The 18254-nt window shown below is 39.1% G+C and overlaps 1 protein-coding gene across 1 annotated transcript in view; it reads left to right on the top strand.

The window, feature by feature from the left end:
* The window catches only part of uts2r1 (urotensin 2 receptor 1), a 68330-nt gene extending 58813 nt beyond the window's left edge, over positions 1–9517 (top strand). Inside the window, exon 4 of the mRNA XM_084938289.1 lies at positions 1478–9517. The gene's annotated coding sequence lies outside the window, so the exon portion shown is untranslated. The remainder of the gene's footprint in view (positions 1–1477) is intronic.
* Positions 9518–18254: the final 8737 nt, after the last annotated feature.

Genomic DNA, 18254 nt, shown 5'->3' with positions numbered 1-18254 from the left:
ATGCAGACTTCTTCCTGTACCACTGCTTGAAGAAGGTGTCTTCCAGAAACTGGCAGTAGGACTGGGAGTTGAGCTTGACTCCATCCTCAACCCGAAAAGGCCCCACAAGCTCATCTTTGATGATACCAGCCCAAACCAGTACTCCACCTCCACCTTGCTGGCGTCTGAGTCGGACTGGAGCTCTCTGCCCTTTACCAATCCAGCCACGGGCCCATCCATCTGGCCCATCAAGACTCACTCTCATGTCATCAGTCCATAAAACCTTAGAAAAATCAGTCTTGAGATATTTCTTGGCCCAGTCTTGACGTTTCAGCTTGTGTGTCTTGTTCAGTGGTGGTCGTCTTTCAGCCTTTCTTACCTTGGCCATGTCTCTGAGTATTGCACACCTTGTGCTTTTGGGCACTCCAGTGATGTTGCAGCTCTGAAATATGGCCAAACTGGTGGCAAGTGGCATCTTGGCAGCTGCACGCTTGACTTTGCTCAGTTCATGGGCAGTTATTTTGCGCCTTGGTTTTTCCACACGCTTCTTGCGACCCTGTTGACTATTTTGAATGAAACGCTTGATTGTTCGATGATCACGCTTCAGAAGCTTTGCAATTTTGAGACTGCTGCATCCCTCTGCAAGATATCTCACTATTTTTGACTTTTCTGAGCCTGTCAAGTCCTTCTTTTGACCCATTTTGCCAAAGGAAAGGAAGTTGCCTAATAATTATGCACACCTGATATAGGGTGTTGATGTCATTAGACCACACCCCTTCTCATTACAGAGATGCACATCACCTAATATGCTTAATTGGTAGTAGGCTTTCGAGCCTATACAGCTTGGAGTAAGACAACATGCATGAAGAGGATGATGTGGACAAAATACTCATTTGCCTAATAATTCTGCACTCCCTGTATAGGCAAGATTCTGATTCTTCACTACCAATTATAACCCATAGGAACAAATCTTGGAAACGCAGTACCCTCATGGACTTTCAAACAATTCTGCAGGAATGATAAGGATGGACACATTTTGTCTGTGAAAAGCTGTAGCTTCAGCTCCATATTCTAGAGGCGCAGTTCATTTAAAGAGATTATACATAGTGCACGGTGATAAACTTTCTTTTGGAACAAAAACCAAACACCCCAGGGATGATAGCACTGAAACTGTAGACACCGTTTACTGCTAATCTGATCCTGGCAGGCAATCCTGTTTACTGTGCACTCTAAATCACACTGTAATGATTTCTTTGAGCTCAAGATGTCTGTTTAAGCAACTTGAAAAAAGAGAGAGAAAAAAGCTGTGACTACCTTCGTAAACGCACGCTGGAGCTGATAACAGCTTCTTTGCTATTTTTACCTCCATGTTGCTTCCAAAGAGGACACACTGTGCAAGTAGGGAGAAGTGTTTGTGTGTGTACATGTACAAGTTTTTTTTTGAGGATTTACAACCACAGTAATTATAGCCATGCTCTGTCCTGTGTGTCCCTGACAGATATGACTGAGAGCTGTGAGGGGACATAAAAAGAAGAAGCAGTTGGAGACACAGATGGGAGCAGAGCCCGAACTCCACTTCACTCCATTTGACCACAAGTGAGACTGAGGACAGAGAAGATGTCTTGAGTATTTTGTTTTTTAACATGTGCGGACACAATTATGTTAAATGAACACCTGGAGGAACCAGTGCTGTTGGACACAATGTACAAAACAGAACCCCCTCCTCACCACCCTCGCATGCATATTCATCACTTGCAGAACTTCCTGTCGCACAGAGAGAGACCAGCGTCTCAAAAACACAGGCTCGTCATATTTTTTCGGGTTTTCTCCCATGCTTGCTTTCTGTGCTTGCGCTGGGTCAGCCTGCATGCTGGCCCAGGGCAAGCTGTTATTTCCTGGTGACTGAGAGAGGTGTACAGTACATGCTGCTGACGCACAAGTGGGAGGAAAAACAGGAATCGAGGGTTTGATTTTGAATAACACATAAAAAACAAAAACAAAAAACAAATGTAAAAACAATTTACTTACGTTGGGCAAGTGGCAAAATATTACACAATGTCTTTAGCTGGTCCTTGCGACCCCTTCTTGGAGGGCACTGTAAATGTTTTGTTCTTCAAAACAGCGGGTAGAAAAAGATACCGACTACAAATGAAGACAAATTGTAAATGCTAAAACATGAATGCTGTTATGAACTTCTAAACTCCCACTCTCTGGATTTCCTGTTTTATAAAGAGCGCTTATGAGATACTCCAAAATTAATGGAGCCCTAAGGAGGTGTAATCCAAATATGTACATTGTGTGGTGATTTTCTGCAACCACCGTAAAGAGCTGCTTTCCTTGATGTGCTCATCTGCTCTGGTTTGTATGGAAGCTTGTTTCCGCCACTGAAAATGTTTTTTTTAGCCATCCATAACTCAAAATTTTGAGTTAATCAGCTAAAATGTTTAAGAAAATAACTCTGCCAATCAGGAAGCGCTGTAGTCAACATGACTGTTATATTATGAGGTGCTTACCAAAATTAACCATCATTTCAATGTTATCCGGAAGCAGAACATGGAAGGCATTAGCTACCAGTGCTATAGCTAAGCTAGCAATGCTACAGCTACGCTAGCAGCATTCAGCTGAGTTACCAGCGCTACTGCTGCTTGTCATAAATGTTCAAACTGAGGAGCATCGGGTTAGCTTAGTGGGATGAGCAGGTGGCCATATGCTATATGGCCAAGGAGAGCAGTAGACCCTGGTTTGATTCTAACCTGTGGGCCTTTGCTGCATGTCTTCCCCTCTCTCCCCAGTTTCCTGTCTCTTTACACTGTTACTATTGAATAAAGGCTAAAATGGCCCAGTAAAATAAATAAATGTTCAAACTGCTGAGTACTCTCAGCATGGCTTTACAAATGATGAAATGTGCTATTCGCTGATTTACAGGCATTAGCATAAAAGTAGCTTGTTCATGTTTACTACACTTCGGTAGCACATTGATGATATCACTACCTGATTTTCAGTACGCATTTGTCTATGCCATCTGCTTCTGGGTAAGCAGCTTCCTGATTTGCAGAGTTAAGTCAAAATTCCAACAAAATAACTCAAAATTTCAAGTCATGCTTGTCCTCTTTTCTCCTCTCTTGAATTCCTACCAACCAATAACGTCAAATAGCAAAATACTGGCATCTTTTAGAAAAACAGCTTTCATGTAAGTAAAACTAATGGGTATTTGTAGTGTTTTATTTCAGTGCAGACACATTATTGATTGTGTATTTGTGAAAATAAAAATAAAATATGTGCTTTTGTTGTCTAGAAGCAGGTGTAAATAACTATTTTAGCCATTTAGCTTCATCCAGTCTTGTTGAGGCTTTCTTGTGAGCAACCCTGCTGCACCCTCTGGTTGCATTACGGCCAATTTCTGTACAAATGGATGGGAAATTGAATGGCTGTTGTAGATTGGCTGCTAGGTGCAATTTTTTTTGCAGTCTAAATGTAAAGCCATCTTAAATAGAAGCCTTTTCAAAACAGGAAAAAAGAGAAATTTCAACTCTTCTTGCCATGCCCAAAAATAAAAATCAATAATCCATCTTAAACTGGTTCTATTATTCTTTTCCCCTTTTTTAAGTCATAAAGATATTATTAGCCAAAAAATCCAGCTCCAGACTGGTCTTAACCTTGATTCAAAACACGTTTTTTTTCTACAGAGCCAAGTTTGATGTGAGATATCCCAAACAGCACTGTCTGAAACACATGGCTCTGGCTGTGAGCACAGAAGCTACAGAAACCTGCTGTTTACATCTTTTTTCTGTAAGAGTCATAAGAAACTTACCTTAAAGAACGAGGAAAGGAAGCAAAAAATGGCTTATTTTTGAGATCTGAGCTGAGGTGCTCAACCAGGCCAAGTTCATCTGTATAGCACAAAATCACAATTGCTGCCACAAGGAACTTTATACCCAACAGTATTGGGTGGGGGGGAAACAACAATCAAGCAATAGGTGATGACGGGAAGAAAAAAAACTTCACTTTTGATAAAACCTTTAGCAGAATCAGGCTCAGTGAGGGGTAGCCATTTGCTGTGACGGGTTGGTGGTGTGGGAAATAAGAAATAAAAAAGGCGAGTAAGGATAGGCGGTCCTCTTTAAAGCTCTGCATGTGACGCACTTTGTGGTCACTTGTGGGTGAATTTTGTTTCCTTTGTTACCTGTTTCCAGGCATAGCTAGCCAGGTGCCTGTGATTGCATCACAAAAACTGTAAAGAATAAAGAGTTAGGAGATCACCCCCCATGACAAAGTTCAAATCTGTGTTTCTTAGTTAGTCTGTGTAAACCAGGGGTGGGGGTACTTCAGGCCTGAAGGGCCAGAGTCCTGCAGGTTTTAGAGCTCACCCTGGTTCAACACACCTGAATCAAATGATTAGTTCATTACCAGGCCTCTGGAGAACTTCAAGCCATGTTGAGGAGGCAATTTAGCCATTTAAATCAGATGTGTTGGATCAAGGACACATCCTAAACCTGCAGGACACCAGCCCTCGAGGCCTGGAGTTCCCCTGGTCTAAACTGTTTCTTTAGAGGCAAGAGCCAGCTCCCCGTTTTCAGAAAAATATCTGATTTTTCTTCTACTCACACCACGGTATTGATACTGATGCACAGTATTTTTCGTCACTTAATGAGTAGTTAGTAAAACAAAAAAACAAAAAAAAAATCTGTCATGCAAATTCAGTTTTCATGTTCTGCAATCCGGTGGTCCATGGCGAGATTAAAGCGGTGACATGATTCAGCCCGCTCAGTGAAAATCCTTTTTTCCATCTCATCCCTGTCATGCAGCATCTAGCTAGCGGTACAGAAGGGGAGCGAACAGAAAAGGGGGGAACTTTTTTGAAGTGGCAGGTAATTTCAAATTCAGTGTTTCACACAGAGCAACATGTAGCTTATGATACGCAACCACTTTATTTGGAGTTTGGCACAAAATTTAACAGCAAGTTAAGGGAACAGTGGCCGTTTTATCCAGGGAAGAAAACAAATGTTAATGTGTAATCATTTATTCTCAAAAAGATGGGAAATGTAATCTTTAAATTTAAAGCTTAAATCTAAAGTCCTTTAAGTTTTTATTAATCAGATATACGATCTGTACTGCTGAAGCGATCTGGATATTTCATATTGCATGCTACACCTGAGCTAAGAGTTCTTCCTTCTGCCAAATCCCGTATTAATACCTGGTGTTTTCCTCTGCAAAAAGCTTTCAGAGTCATGGGTTTGTTCCCCCACTGCATCTCTTGGATTGCCATGAACTGATGAACAAATACAGCCTATTAGATTTGTCTTTAATGGGATTGAATCTAAATTAGTGCTATGGCTTGCAATATTCTGTATTTTCTTGCATAGAAAAAGTGTGAAGAAGAGTCCAAAACAAAGAATGAATAGGTCTCAAATGTCTATATAGCTATGTGTAGCTTTAGCTTGATTCACAAACTGCTAAAAACACATCAATATGGTTAGAGCACGGCATGATAGCACTGTGTTGTTGTTTTGCCTAGACTGTCATAATAATGTTGGTACACGATCAACACTACACTGACCAACGACCTTGTCTTAGCATTCACTTAGCATTAGCCAAGCTGTTAAAACTATTGCAAGCCAACAATATCACGTACAAATTAATAAAGAAAACACTTCCTTCCATCACCCCTAAGCAGTCATGACAGATGGCCGTCCCTCCCTGAGCCTGGTTCGGGCGAAGGTTTCTTCCTGTTAAAAGGGAATTTTTCTTTCCCACTGTCACCAAAGTGTTTGTACATGGAGGGGTGGGGTCATCTGATTGTTGGGATTCTCTCTATTTTTGTTGTTTTATATAAACAAAGACGTTTAATTTCTTTTTTTCTCCACATTCCACCCATATGGAAAAGATATATATAAATCTTATAAAGTTTGTATCTGTCTTGTGTAAAACTTGTATGAAAAGCATACAAGAGTGAAAACAGATATAAGATCCCTTGAAAAATTATATAAATGAAACTTGTATGTTTTGGATACTTACTAAAACAATATATGAAAGTAATGAGAAAGTGGCCACTTTCATGAGTAAATCATATAAGCCTTATATGATTTACTATATGAAGTAGGCCAAATCTTATGCAAGTCTTTTATGAGTTTTTTCTATTTCTTTTCCATATGGGCAAAGCTATGACCTCACAACAACTGGTCAGTTGCAATGTTCGTCCTGGACCAATACTATTAACAACACCATTCTTGATCGGCCGGCCGCTCCTGGGAAGGTTCACTACTGTTCCATGTTTTCACCATTTGTGAATAATGGCTCTGACTGTGGTTCGCTGGAGTCCCACAGCTTTAGAAATGGTTTTATAACCTTTCCCAGACTTAAAGATCTTAATGACTTTGTTTGTTATTTGTTCCTGAGTTTCCTTGAATCGCTACATGATGTCTGGCTTTTGAGGAATTTTTGGTCTACTCCACTTTGTCAGGCAGGTCATATTTAAGTGAAACTAAACTCAGCTTTCCAAAGATGTGACACACTACAGCTAATTTATGTTAAAACGAGGGGGTGGGGCACGTTTTCATACCGCTGTTGCTCTGTCAGAAAACCAGAGCTGAAAATAGTACGCAACAAATGTACTACTTACTACACAATAAACTAACATAAGAAGCTCTTCAAATGATTACAGCTTAAAACAAAATTTAGCTTGATATATTTATTTCTTCAGTATGATCAAATGGACATGCAAAACAGAGAATATGGGATGAACTGACACAATGTAGCTTTTCTTCTTTGCTGGAGAATTGAAAATATCGTCAGTCATGTGCTTTGAGGATTTTTTAAAACCATCGTGTATGTTCTCAAAATTTCCCCTTATTAATATTGCATACAAGTTTCTTTTTGTTTATGTATAGTTTGAATCTTTTGCATGTCAGCGTTCCTTTTTAATGCTTCTTTGCAGTCTTATCGGTTTCTACAGTATCCCACTGAAAAAGCGAAAGGCGCCTTTTGTGTGTGTTCTTTCAGGTCTGCGATACTCCCCTGAGGCCGGCATTGTCATTCTGGGCCAGTTTAATCATCGTATGGCTTCGATTCAGATAAAGGAAAAGATAGAAAGAGAGCTAACAGAGTTACTGGTTGGAGCCACCATGTTACATCTCTATTGATTCTATTCCCCGTGCAGCAAGAGACAAGCTGCAAGCATCGACGGGCTGTTGTATTTTTTAACAAATCTATCCTCTCAAGAAATCCTGTTGGATTTTGGGAGGTTTTCTATGCTGGGCTTAATGCAAAAAGAGTAAAGCCAGATTTCATGCCTTGAGACTGAGTCTGCCATGTCATAAATAAACCTGTTTTCTGGCTGCAGATGGAACTGCCTGCAAGCCAAACACCATGACAATGTTTGGTTTCTTTCATACTCTTTGAGAGAACAGCAAGTCACATACAAGGAGAGAGGTTATGGTTTTTAGTCTGTACAATAGCACTGAGCCTCATTCCCACATAACCATAACTGAGTAAAAGTGGGTGTTTAAATTTGTTTATACACACATAAAGAAGGAGAAATTCTACTATTCTTCCATTGTTATTTATGGCAAGGCCAGGAGGTTCTTTTAATGACAAGAACATTTGAACTGTAATCATCAACCAATCATACCGTTTGAATTGCCCATCCCTGCTCTACAGTTTCATCTATAAAACATAGAGGTCAGTGGGCCCTAAATAGTCAGAAAGCAAACTCCATCACCTTCAAAAATCAGCATCAGTTGACAGAACTGCTTCGCATGCTGATGTTTGTATTTGGTTTTGTTTTTGAGAGTTTACGAAAGACTGAAAAAATTTAACTTCATGATTTCATCAGAGTTTGGGGGAGGATACTTCACATTTTTCAGGGATTACAAACAAAGGGTGCAGAGTTTCAAAGACTGTTCATTTGCCCTGCAGGAACAAACAAATTGGAATTGGTGACCAGCATGTTTGGAATGCTCCCACACTCAGACTAAAGGATATTGGGACCTCTGCTGCTCCACTGATTTTTCAATTTTTGATCCAGCTCTCATGAGTTTACCTGGAATTGTAGCAGCCCTTTAATATTCACATAGGATTGAATTATGTAGATTAATGTGACAGGAAATTGTCAATAAGGGACCAAAAGCCCTTATGTAATTATAATGTTAGCAAATCTTCTCAGGTATGCTTAAGTGAAACAACCATGGGGAATCAATTCATTAATAACTGCCCACTATGAATAAGATATTCAGATATTTAAGACTGTGTCAGAAAAGTGTCAGGATACAATCTTTAATCTGAAAGAAATAAACCCATAAAAAATAATAATAACATACAAACATCCAGTGCTGCATTAGCACACTGTAAGTGCTACACTGCTATAACTTTCTGGATGGAGTCTGTGCTTTTTGTGCCAGCAGCATGTTATTTTGACATAAATACATTTATAACAGTGAATACATTTCATGTCAAGAAGATAAGCCAAGATGGGATCAAGCCTTTCCACACTACAAAGGCTAAGGACTCAAAACAAAAAGGGTTAGCACAAGTTTGCAGTTAGCTAGCTGCACTTTAAGTTTAAACCCATTTAATATAAACTGTGGTTACATTAGGCTAGACTTAAATCCAGTCCAGCTCAAGACTACAAATATTTGCCATCCTAATCTAAGTTTTTTTCTTTTTTTTCAATGCACAAGCGTAGGGTATTTGTACAGCTAATATATCCAAAATCAAAGTTGGGACCTTTTAGCTGCCTTTTCTCTCTTTCACTCACACCTGTTATTAATGCTTTGGGAAATATGAATCAAATGTTTCAAAGGGAAAACTTTTTTATGCATGCTGATGTGGCCATAATTGGGATTTTCATTGTGGGCGGATATTCTTTAGTAAACTGTATGAATCTCCACCTGCTTAATTAGAGAGTGTTGTAAAAAAAAAAAAAAAAGAATCACAACACGGCCAGTCAAGGGTTTGTGTGCAGTTTAGCAGATGGTGTATTTATATTTAATCGCATTGTTCCTGTGGGTATAATGACACCTGGAGCGGCCTTACTGTGTAAAACAGATGTTGTCTGTTAACTGCTTTCCAGTGATGACAGTGAGTGATATAAATTATGTACATTGTTATTAAAAATATGTTTGACCTGCCTATTACCGTCTTTATTTTTTAATAGAATATATTGTAAAATCAAATGCAGGAGTTAATGGATTTTAACCCCACTTACTATTTTATCATGTTTTTACATGTTTTTTTTTCCTGTTGAGCATGAGACAAATGAAGCCATCACAAACTTGTGAACGTTTATTACATGCATGCTAGCTAACAATACACACACTGATATTCATCTAAATCCATTTAAGCTAAACATGAATTTTTCCCACAGCTAACTAAGTCCGCCCGGTGCTGACATCATCGGTGTAACTTTGTGCTGAACATTGGGGGGGTCAAGATTTCTGTCTAAATAAATAAATAAATCTGGGTAAATTCCCAGATGATTAAACATTGCAACTATTTTGCTGGTAATACCTGAAATGAGTAAAGAAAATAAACAGCCTATTTATGCAAGATAATTCATAATTTTATTGGGGGGGGGGGGAGGGGTTATATTGCTTGGGTCTGATTATTGGGGGGGTCATAACCCCCCTAACCCCCGTGGAAATTACGCCCCTGGCTGACATCCAACCAAACTGTAACTAAAACAGAAAATAATAAAGTAAATCTTAAAAATAATAAGCTAACTAAGTTAAACGAGACACAAACCAAAGTCATCTGGATGAAAGATCAACAGAACTGCTTCCTCTTTCAAACCTTATTCTTTATATTACCTCACATAACTTCTTAAAACCTTTCTGGCACAGAGCCCCTCTGCCAGAAAATCCTAAGGGCAAACTTCACTACTACATATCAGTTTTCCTCACTTGTTAACTATGGGCACCATTAGCTAAAAAGATTTGAGAAGTCTCTGCTCACACTGAAGTCACCCTCTGCAGAAAATCCTTCCCTCCCGCCCTCAGCCACCTAACCAAAATCCTCTAAATTTAGTAAAAACTGGGTCAGGCGTGCCCTTAATGATGTTCATGGATAGATGGGATGGACTGGGGCTTATACTGAAATATAGGTTTTGAACCCTAATATGACTCTCTGTACATTTGATGCCACAGTGCAATCACTAGCCCATAGCTGGTGACCAAGATACTTTTGCTCTCACTCAAGCAAAATGGTTATCTTAACCATGGATGGTACGAAGCTTGTAGTGGACTTGATAGTGAGCTCCAGTGTCTTAGTTTTTGCCATGAAGACATTGGCACAATATGTTGTCCCGAGAGATCCACTGCTGATTAGGATTGTGCATGCTCTCCTGATCATTTTGCAGAGATGAATCAGAAAATGGTACCAAGATAGCAAAACATCTGATGATTGCAGCTTAGGAATTGGATTAATTGGACTATACCTAAACAGTAACAGTGATACTGAGTGATAGTAACTGCTGATCACCACAGGAGCTGAGAAAGTGTTTACAATTTAAAAATGATGTGCATTAAATCAATTACCTGGTATACATATCACCAGTTTGTTGGCCTGGATATATGGACCCAAACCAATAATGCATTTCCTCACCCATGTTATTATGCTGCAGTATAAACTACAGTTTGGGGTTTTAGAAGCCTCTTTATAGCCAGATGGGCAGATATAGGAACTAAACTTTGAAAAATACAATGCAAAGATTTTGATCCATGATTTCTTTATACACATGTTGCATCCGAGGAGGCAAACCTTTGTTTTTTCTTTTTCAAAAATGCTTCTTCAGGCTCTCTGGGGGTCTTTTAACATTTTTGTTTAGACATTGGCTGACTTTTATCTAATTTTCTGTCCAGTCTTGTGCTTGACTATTCTCAGGGGAACGTTTTTTGTTTGTTAAACCACTTAACTCTAACCTCTGAACCATTCAAGCATAAAGAAAGCACCCAACTCAAGAGATGAGTCATTTTTTCCACCAACAGCTTAACAAAGAACCAATTTAAAAGGCTCTTTGTTACCTGCAGGATGTAAGAAAAACGCATAATTGATTTCAGTTTGTTTGAATCCACCAAAAAATGCCAAGGCTAACACCGTTTTACAGGCATTACAATATTATTTTTCTGCTGTTCAGGCCTCCATTTCTGGAAATGTAAAAATAAAGATAATTTTTTGAGCTTGACCACTCTGAGTCCAGTTTTTCTCTGTCGCCAAAAGAATTCAAAAGAATTTAATAACACCAACAAGCTGATTCCCAAAAAGCTATTGGCCAAAAAGTTGGCATATCCTAACATGATGTGCAATGTGGTATTAAAAAAATGAGGAAACTTGACCAATACAGGACACAAGTGCCAGGCCTAAAATATATATATATATATATATATATATATATATATATATATAAATTTAATAGTATCTGATAGTCATGAAATTGAAAAAAATCCAGCAAAGACTTTACACATGATGTCAGAAATGCATCTGGCCCTAGATCCACATTAGCTGAAACAGCCATCAGAAATCACCTCAGTGAGGATTAGCAAAGGCATCAGGGCAGAGGTAAAACAGTGAGTGTCTACAGCCTGTAAAATCAGCCAGTGGTGTTAAACATCTTGTTCAAATTGGTGGAATTGCTAAAGCGTCATTAAAGTATTATCTAATTTTTATTCAACTTCTTGCATTAGCTTAAAAAAGTCAGGCTCTGTTAACACTGCAGCACAACATCTATACAAACTGTGCAGTGACTTATCTGCTTGTCTGTTCTTATAGTCTTTAAATCGAAGACTTAAAAAAAAACTCCACAAAATGCAAAATTTAAAAAATAAATAATGATTAAATACCACTGGATATGTACCACAGTTTTCATTTGTAAATATTTCCAGGTACCAGTTTTAACCATCACGAGTAACTGGTATTATCAAGCCATTTACCTTTCTATTTCTGTAAACTAACAAGCAGGTTAGCTCACAAGGACTTTTTTTTTTTAATCATCAGTCTTCAGTGAGTGGGGGCTCAGGACTGTAAATATATTTAGTCCCCCTTTCCAGAAACAACTTTTTAAATGAAAACTTGAAACTCATGCTTGTTAGTTAAACCCACTCAGCTACTACAGCTAACACTGGGCATGTGCTGAAACACTGCTGTAGCCCTTTGTTTAGTCAGAAGGCCACTTGTTTGTTGGCAGCTTAAAATGTTGTTGAAAATCAGCCAGCTGACCAACACTAGCACAACGCAGCAATACAGAATAATTCGTATAGTGCTTTTTGGGCTGACATAAAATTTGGCAGATGTTCACAGCTGGGTCTTTGTGGGTTTTGATGACCTTATGACACCTCAACTATTCTCACTGTGAGGTTAACAGGTATGCCTGTTTGTGCTTTGTTTCTACTGGACTACTTGATCAATTGGAGCCAAATTCGCAAAATCTCCATGCTGAATATTCACAGGCACTTCATAATGACGTCCACTGAGTTAACTTTTTATTCAATGCCATTTTATGCAGTTCTAGTTGTACTACACTTACCAATCTGCAAAACTCTTGACACTTCCATCAGCTTCTGCAGTACCCGAGACGACACAAGAGAAAGACAAAAATAAATATACGATGAATAATAATAGATGTCCATAGACATTTCAAGATGGCTCTAAAGTAGTGAGACATGTTATCCCTGTTAGATAACACCTCCCACCCCATGCAGCACTGAGCAGCTCCTCAGTGACAGGCTGCTGCGCCCATGGTGTGCGAAGGAGAGATTTCGGAGGTCTTTCCTTCCAGCTGCTGTCAGACTATGACTATGTACAAGAGCCGTGAACGTACACATGTGAATACACACCCACATGTCAGCACACACTGGGGTCTGTACATATCTGAATGTATACTGAATGAATACTAAACACTCTTAACATCCAACTATTGCACTCTTATCTAGTAACTGCTTATTATTATATATTAATTAATTATAGTTTTACATATTTTTTAAATTGCATTTAGGTTTAGGAGAATTTTAACACAACGTTCACAGCATTATGACATATTTAAAAAAGCTAGTGAGGAATGTTTCTGTTCCAACTGAAACAAAAGAATTAGAATTAGAAGTTCGTTGCCGTTCACCTGTCACCATTACATTTAAATGTACATAATAATAGGACCACAGTACAACAGGGTTCGACCACACTTTAATTAAGCTCTCCTCCAAATGTAGTAGTTTGGGAAGCCTTTGGCTCAAACTGAAGTCGACCTGAGTATTCAGGGTCATCGCTTCAGAAGGCGGCTGGTATTCCTCTGAGGGGAAGTGTTGAAAGATGTCCGTGAGGGAAATACTACCACCACTCTTGTTTACCTCAACACTTGTACACCTGATTGACTCCAGGATTCTGTCATCTGTACACCTCTACAGAACAGTCTGCTAAAACAGGTAACAGTCTTATCTCATTCTACTTAGTTAATACATAGCTTCCGGCAAAGACAAGTGTTTTGTGATTGCCAAATATTGTTTGAGCTGAAACAACAACTACCATCTGCACAGAGTAGAGGTAATAAGATTTGTAGGCTGGAGTGAAGAAGTCAGCCAATAAATAGTTTGCTTGTGTTGGCTCCATAGTCAGATGATCAAAGAAACGGGAATTCAAGCCAAAGAGTAAAGAAAGGTTGATGATCTGTGTGGAGTTTCTCTGGCGGTGACTGAACAGCACAAAGCTATTCTGTCAGTGTCTGTGAATGAAGTTTGTTCCTACTGATGCTGCTGGTTGCCTTGGTATCAAATGCAGACTGTTAAAAGCAGGTAAGTCTTTCTGTCTTGGGCTTGTAAATAAAGCTACTTGAAACACAACGTAGTGTAGTCCATAATATATATAAAACGATTTGCAGATAGCCCACTAATCTTGAACAGCTGCTCATCCTGGTACACGTTTCTCTCTGACTTCATAGTAAAGAGAGTTAGCCTTTGTGTTTACAGTAAATGGCTTTAAATTGATAAAACTGCAGTTTCTCTCCATCAATTCAGACACAATTATCCCATAAAAATGTGAAGTGTTTTCAAAAATAAATACTTTTTCATTTCTTAGAAAAAATTCTTACACTTGCAGATTTCTGGCAGATATAAAAACTGAGAAGAACTCCAAGCATTGTCTTAGACACCCCTCCCAAAAACCAGATTCCTCCATCTCTGTAGAAGCTCTGCTAGAGTTAATATTCACCACTCACTACAGTGACTAAACCCCTTCCTCCTGTTGTTAGTTTGCCCACAGTACTCTCGGAAATAATCTTGATTACAACTCATTTTTCACTGTTATTAACTCAATCACGCCGCTAGAAACACTCAAAGTTCAGATATAATTTTATGCCCCCTGTCCTGATCAACGTCCCAACGCAATTTTATCACAAAGGTCTTGAGAGAGCCTGTTATACTTGACTGACTTCTTTTTTGTCTTGACATGTCATAGGAATTGGGGAACCTCAAACACAGGTGTGTCCCAAAGATTGAGTCGGCATGAAATCCAATTTTATCCATTTAAAACAAACTCTACGACACAATGAAATGTGCAAAAAGAGAAGAGTGAATAATATCAAGTTACTAATTTGTCCATTGCATGAATAGTTGCTTAGTTACTAAAAAGTTGAATTTACTTCTGAGAACAATTATGTTTTCTTGAACAACAGATATACATGTATGATACACAATGTATTATCCATAAATTGTACTTTGTGTTCTGTTCCTTGTAAACACTTTGTGTGCACCTTCAGGTGAAAGTAATGATATTAAATACGGCTCCATTCAAGCATGATGGTTTGCATTCATTTCAATGCAATCTTGTAGATCATGACCCATCCTGACTTCTGCAGCAGTTCTGTCACGTTAATGTCCCCCCAACACAATCAAAAGCACTTTGATTGTGTTTTACTCAGCTTCCGCTGTGTTTTGTATGCATTTGCAATGTTTTTCTATTTGCTGGTGTTTTCTTAAGTTACAGTGCATTTGATCTCTAAGGCCAACCGTGGCTTCAGTCTGTAGATTGTACCACTTGCCGTTAGCTTGCAAAAGATCCAGTTTTTATTTTGAAGATGAACTCTCTCCATTTCCTGTTTGTGTTGCGGTTGTTTCATTTTTTTGTACAAATTTCAAGCTGCAAGCTTCAGTGCACTGAATTGTATTGCACAACGTTGGGCATTTATTGTCCCTTTGGACAAAGTTTAAATATCATTTACGCATTTGCATTTGCAAAAGCAGAAAATGAAAATAAGAAATAACCCAAAAACTGATTCTGTTGAGGTTTAATACATACAGTAGAGACGGCAGATAAATGTGTCTGTATGTGAGCACACTACTGCACACACACTGATGCAGTTACTCCCCAGTGATTCAAACACAGCTACCCACACACCACAGCAGCAGCAGCAGCCCTCTGTACCAATTTCCAAAAACTGAAAACAAATGACAGACTAATTTATTTGCATTGAATTCCCACATGATTACAACATGCATATCCTCTGATAAACAAGAAGGTTCCACTCTACAGGGAGTGCAGAATTATTAGGCAAATGAGTATTTTGTCCACATCATCCTCTTCATGCATGTTGTCTTACTCCAAGCTGTATAGGCTCGAAAGCCTACTACCAATTAAGCATATTAGGTGATGTGCATCTCTGTAATGAGAAGGGGTGTGGTCTAATGACATCAACACCCTATATCAGGTGTGCATAATTATTAGGCAACTTCCTTTCCTTTGGCAAAATGGGTCAAAAGAAGGACTTGACAGGCTCAGAAAAGTCAAAAATAGTGAGATATCTTGCAGAGGGATGCAACAGTCTCAAAATTGCAAAGCTTCTGAAGCGTGATCATCGAACAATCAAGCGTTTCATTCAAAATAGTCAACAGGGTCGCAAGAAGCGTGTGGAAAACCAAGGCGCAACATAATTGCCCATGAACTGAGAAAAGTCAAGCGTGCAGCTGCCAAGATGCCACTTGCCACCAGTTTGGCCATATTTCAGAGCTGCAACATCACTGGAGTGCCCAAAAGCACAAGGTGTGCAATACTCAGAGACATGGCCAAGGTAAGAAAGGCTGAAAGACGACCACAAGACACACAAGCTGAAATGTCAAGACTGGGCCAAGAAATATCTCAAGACTGATTTTTCTAAGGTTTTATGGACTGATGAAATGAGAGTGAGTCTTGATGGGCCAGATGGATGGGCCCGTGGCTGGATTGGTAAAGGGCAGAGAGCTCCAGTCTGACTCAGACGCCAGCAAGGTGGAGGTGGAGTACTGGTTTGGGCTGGTATCATCAAAGATGAGCTTGTGGGGCCTTTTCGGGTTGAGGATGGAGTCAAGCTCAACTCCCAGTCCTACTGCCAGTTTCTGGAAGACACCTTCTTCAAGCAGTGGTACAGGAAGAAGTCTGCATCCTTCAGGAAAAACATGATTTTCATGCAGGACAATGCTCCATCACACGCGTCCAAGTACTCCACAGCGTGGCTGGCAAGAAAGGGTATAAAAGAAGAAAAACTAATGACATGGCCACCTTGTTCACCTGATCTGAACCCATTGAGAACCTGTGGTCCATCATCAAATGTGAGATTTACAAGGAGGGAAAACAGTACACCTCTCTGAACAGTGTCTGGGAGGCTGTGGTGGTTGCTGCTGCACACAATGTTGATGGTGAACAGATCAAAACACTGACAGAATCCATGGATGGCAGGCTTTTGAGTGTCCTTGCAAAGAAAGGTGGCTATATTGGTCCCTGATTTGTTTTTGTTTTGTTTTTGAATGTCAGAAATGTATATTTGTGAATGTGGAGATGTTATATTGGTTTCATTGGTAAAAATAAATAATTGAAATGGGTATATATTTGTTTTTTGTTAAGTTGCCTAATAATTATGCACAGTAATAGTCACCTGCACACACAGATATCCCCCTAAAATAGCTAAAACTAACAACAAACTAAAAACTACTTCCAAAAACATTCAGCTTTGATATTAATGAGTTTTTTGGGTTCATTGAGAACATGGTTGTTGTTCAATAATAAAATTATTCCTCAAAAATACAACTTGCCTAATAATTCTGCACTCCCTGTATATAAAACAATACAAAACAAACAAAAAAACAGAAACAACCAGATGACATTTGCAACCAGAGGCAATTACACAGAATAACAGGAATGTACAAGTAGTCTCAGCTGGATCCAGCCCTGTTTAGTACCCTTTTAAAAACACTCTATGTGTTAAATAAGCCACAAAGGACTGTGCAGAGTCTGAGACTGAAGAAAAATCAGGTCAGGTTCCTAATGTCAGCAAGAGGTCAATCTGGGAACCCAGTGGATAATTTTTCCAGGGGTATCGATGTGGCTGGAGCTCAAGAACAAGGAGAACAACCATCCATATCAAAGATTTTCTGTTCTATCTGGTTTAAAAAAATATATACATAAAAAAAATATTAATAAAATAAATAAATACTGCCATTTACTATTGTTACATTCTCTTAGAAGAATGTAAAGAAAATACATAAGCTCAACGTTTACTACGCTGCTTCCAGGTCCTGACCTCTGAGTCCCACCCTTCCCTCCTACTGGCTCCTGCTGAGCCTGTTTTCCTGTAATTGGCTGATGTCTGGTCATGCAACCATAAAAGCTGTCTACAGAGCCTATATAAGCTGACCGAAGCTTAGATACTGTAGGTGTTTTTGAGTATGCTGCTAGTCTTAGTTTTGCTTGCCTGCTTTTGCTAGGCTAATGTTTTTGGCTAGCTTGATTTTGGTTGTTGACTCTACCTTCAGAAGAAGCTTGTGGGGAAGAGCAGCCATTTTCTTTTAATATCCACCTTTTTCTCCTGGTCTTTCTTGGTTGACAGGGAGTCGAGGTGTAGGTTAATCTGTTGATGGGGTTTTATTTTAAGTTAGGGCTGTTTTGTTCATTGTGTTGGCCTTGGCTCTCCCTGAAGTTAATTTATGCTTCTGCCTGCTAACAGCTTGGCAATAAGGTGTTTAAAACCAACCAAACAGCCTGCTCATGTTCCTCCATCTATTTTTAATACTGCTTCCTGTCACACTTAGACCTTTTTGGGGATTTAACCCTACTGAAGCTTGACTGGTCAATAGCCTGAATATAAGCAGGAAACAAAACTCTTTCATGACCTTTTCATGGAAAGCTCTGATTACAACAAGAAAACAACACTAAACCTACAAATCTACATGTTTTTGAAAGGCAAATCTCCATAATAAATGTCCAGGTGCCTCCCTGCAGTTCACACCTCCCACCCAATGAAATAATCTTTTAGCACATTTTGGAGAAGA

This window comes from Perissodus microlepis, chromosome 8, assembly GCF_051167445.1.
Source record: "Perissodus microlepis isolate ML-2025 ecotype Zambia chromosome 8, ASM5116744v1, whole genome shotgun sequence".
Lineage (NCBI taxonomy): Eukaryota > Metazoa > Chordata > Actinopteri > Cichliformes > Cichlidae > Perissodus > Perissodus microlepis.
The sequence above is the reverse complement of the archived record's forward strand: the minus strand, read 5'-3'. Positions and strand labels throughout refer to the sequence as shown.